This window comes from Erithacus rubecula (assembly GCF_903797595.1).
Source record: "Erithacus rubecula genome assembly, chromosome: 4".
Taxonomy (NCBI): domain Eukaryota; kingdom Metazoa; phylum Chordata; class Aves; order Passeriformes; family Muscicapidae; genus Erithacus; species Erithacus rubecula.
The window spans coordinates 6836256-6840624 of NC_136686.1; positions in this window are offsets into that span (position 1 = coordinate 6836256).

Here is a 4369-nt window from a genome sequence, read left to right on the forward strand (position 1 = left end):
GGCGAGCGTTGGCCCCGTGAGACACCCGCGAGGGGAAGGGGGCCTGAGCAGCCTTCGGTCTGCTGGGCAGGTGCGGGTTCTGCTTCTCTGTTATTCTTCTCCTGCCCTTGAGCGTTAATAAAATTCACAGCGTTCATGGCGCAGTGCTGGCCACAAGATGTTTTTTATTTTCCCGGTATTTTAGGGACTCCTGTGGAAGGCCCCAGCCGTAGCCCTGAAGCTGGTTACGGGTGAGGTGTGAGGCACTGACTGCCGGCCACAGTAGTGGAATTGCTCTCTCTGAGTTGTGATGCTCCGGAAAAACACAGTGTCAGTCATTTATCAAATTAAATCTTTTTCATATTGAACGTTGGCAAGGGAATTTTAACATGTAGGCCTGTCTTAAATATCTGTCAGTACAAGAGTGAGGAATGCTTTTTGCATTTTGCAAATGCGTGTAGTGGAGTGCTGAATTCCCAGTGCTTTCCTTGGATTGTTTAGAAGATTTCTGAGAAAATCCCTTCTTTCTAAGATTTTGTGGGGAAAAGCCTAAAACTGTTTAACCTGAGGCTTTTGAAACATTTCTGGTAGCTTTGTCTCGCCTCAGGTATAGTTATAAAGCTCCAAGAGCAAAGGCAGGTGTCTGACTGCTCAGAGCAGGTCAGGCTTTGCTGTGGCCTCTGCTGCTGCTGGGACCACCCTCTACAAATTATCTGCTCCACAGACTGTGGAAACTCCTTTTCGGGCCAGCCTATCCTCAAATCAAGGATTCAACTTCAGTGCTGCAGTGCTTCCCAGCACTGTCTTACAGCCCTGGAAATAGTCAAGTTCAAGACATAGGATTTTAGGATCTAGTAGCTGGTCGAGAAAGCCTCACATTCACAGACTACAGCCAGTGGAGAATGTGCCATGTTGGAGAAATACCTCTTTGCTCTCTGCCCTGTCTAGTGTTGCTGGACTGGTGTCCTCTGTAACTACCCAAGAGTAGCAACAATCCCTTTCTCCACATAATCACAGAATTATTCAGAAGGAAGGTATATAAATTAAAAGGCTACCATAGGCTGGCTGGGCAGAGAGAGTAGAAAGAGATTATAAATGGTGCCTACGTGCTGTAACTATACATCACCACTCGACAGCTGAGGATCTAACTCAAATCTCCAGGTTGGATATCTGAATAGTAAATGCAGGCAAATTTTCCTCTTTGCCTGAGTCTGTGTCTGCCTTACCACGTGCTGTGTTCCCACATTTTCTCATAAAGTTCCACCATAAAGGCTCCACTAGGATGTCTCTAAGGAGACCTCCTTGATTAAACTTAAGAAGATCAAAATATAGTTTTTTATTTCCAGTGTTCCTTGACTGTGCTCCCATCCTGCTGCCCTGAGTTTGAGCACATTTTCTGCTAATACTGTGGTTTAGGAGAAGAGGATGGCTGTGGTGTTGATCTTGCCCTAGTATTGTAAAACATGGAGATTTGACCACTTACTAGTAAACCTGGGGACCATGCTTACTGAAAAGGCCACCCTTCCCTCACATATTTGTCATGTTATGTAGTTAACTCAAATCTTTTACTTACCTTAAAAAACTCCTTTTTTCCTTAAACAGACCAAGGAGGAAAAGTTTGGGGTGTCTTCATGTCTTTGTTCAGTAGTGCCACGGTGATCATGTCATGTCCAGAGCCAAGAGGAATGTGATCCTGTTCAAACATGAGATTTACATAATTCTTTTTTTCACCAGGTGTAGGCAGCTGCCTTTTCACTACTTGTTTGCACTTCTAACTCACTTTGGATGGGAGTTGTGGCTGCTGGCTGGCTGGCTGTGATTCCAGGCTGTTTGGGTGAGTTTGCAGATCTGGGGGCTGCTGCTGCTAAACTCCAAGTAATAAATAAGACACAGTGAGAATCACTGATGTTAAGAGTAGACTGTAAGTGGGCTCTTCCCTGACTTTGTCCAGCACTTACCTAAATGTGGTCTTGCTCACCTGCAGTGCTTGGCAGTTTGTTCTTGTCTTGATTTAAAGTGCCTGAACAGTGCAGCTCTTACTCAGGCAATGTGCTTGTTAAATTTAATGAGTTACTTTACATAGGTATTCAGAGAGAATGCAAAAAGGTCTCAGCAAAGCTGAGCTTACTAGCACTACCCCAGTCTAAAATAAGAGAATTTAGCCTTCTGGCACTATCCACAGGAAGCCAATTTATGGAGCCCTTGAGCCTCTCTGTCACAGCAGGCCCCTGACTTATCCACCACCACATTTAGTTCCCACCCTGCAACAGAAATTTATCATGAGTTAGCAAATGTGAAGTAGCATTTGCCCCCAACAAACACAGCTAAAGTTTTTCAAAGTATGGCAGTTTGTGGCTTTATTCCAGGTGTTTATAGCTATCTCATCCAAATAGATCTGATGTGATTCCCCACTTCATATTCCTGTTGTTTAATGTTAGAAATTTCCTCTTTGCCAACATGGCATGATAACCTCCTTAAGAAAGGTAAGGATATAATGGGCAGAAGAGACCTTAACATCATAGTGAAATGGAGATGAAGTGTCATATTTTTGGTGCACTTTAAAATAAAGCCTGTCATATTTACTGGTTTCAAGTCAACAGCTTTGTTGTGGTAAAACTAGAACTTCTGAGCATGGAAAGCTGTAATAGGTGCTTAGATGAGAGGAATGTTATTTGCTGTAAATATTTTATCAGAGCTGTATATGTGAGTTTAAAACCTCAGAGAGGTTTGTAAGAAGGCAAAATATATTCTTCTGCATCAAAGAAGCAGTTATTGTGGATAGCTTTTGCCTGCTTGCTTTGTGGACAGGTACAACTTTTGGGAAGGTTTTGCAACACTCACCTGCCAGGTGGAATCTGTATGAGGTCTGTCCCATACCTTGGTACTGTGTGACAGTGGGGCTGTGTGGTCCTGTTGTGTGGCTGGATGGTCACGAGTGAGGAGGGAAACCCATGTTTGACCTTGGAATGGTGCCTAGTGTGAGCATGGAGTGTGGAAAGAGCCCCTGAGAACACCCTGCAGGTGGATGAGTGATCTTAGCAGGTTGGACTCAGCCTCTTCTCTAAAAGTCTGGCAAGAGATCAGTGTGTGAAGAATAACAAACCAAACAAATTGTCTGGCACAAACAGTATTTTTTCCCCAAGAGACAAATTAACTGCACCCACATTATGTGCTGACATAACACACACTGACAAGTGCAGATGTTTTACTCTCAAAATACTCTCTCACTGCTCATGCAGTACTGAGACAGAGGGAGGCTGCCCTCATTCTGGGGGTACAACAATGAAAAAACATCTTGCCAGGCAGCTCCAAGGATCTGGTGTCCCTGTAGGCCATCCAACATGCTGCCTTCAGTCCTAAGGCATCCTGCTGTACCTCCACAGCCACTGCTGCAGTTTTTCACCAGCTGCTTGGGTGCCTTCAGAAAGGAGATCCCTGTTCTTCCCTTTCCCATGTCTTTAGGCAGACATAGCATGCTGTCTAATATAATACTTTTATCAAATTTGGACCATTACTTAGGAATACTTTTCTACACACACAAGTGAGGTGGAAGTGCTGTTATTCTACACATTAAGAAGTACTTTTGGAGTGTAGCATACCTCATGCTGTGCTGACTGCCCATTTAGATATTGCATTTAAGAGGCAAAAATAGCCAATTATAGTAGTTGTACAGGATAGGCCCTTTCTGTGATACCAGGAGTCAGTTGATGTTGATTCCTGGATAAAAAGAAGGATAAATAATGTATGCCCAGCCTGCCTTCACTTACCTGCTGGGTTTACCAGAGTGCTGTTCCTCAGGCCATTATGTTTTGTATACGTTTTGGGAAGTCATGGTGAGATTGGAACTGAGAATGGACCCCTCTGCAATTTACACCAGACAATGCCTGTTCCAGTAAATGAGAATCTTGCACTCATATGAAGACTGTCCTAACTGCTGAAACTTAAGTGGCTGTTATAAAATTGCCTGCTCTACCCTTGTTTAGAAAGTAATCAGCTTGACAAGCAGGACTTGCCTCTCATGAAGCCATGCTGGCTGTGACAGATGTCTGTGTTGTCCTCCAGCTGTTTTTCAGTAACTCCTAAAATAAGTTTTTTCCATTATTTTACCAGGCACTGAAGTGACATTGACAGGAATCTGTGGAATCCTCCTTCCTTGCCCTTCTTGAAAATTGAGACAATATTTGCCAGCTTCCAGTCAGCCAGGACCTCTCCAGAGTCTCATTCCAGATTTTGTTCTTGTGCACAGATATTTCATTACCAGTAATCAGCTTGATTGCCAATGACTTTTAGGAACTTTGAGAATCAGCTTTGATAGGAGCTTACTTCTCTTTTTACTCATTTAAAGCTCTGAAGCTACAAGGACAGCTGAATGCTATTTCATACACACATC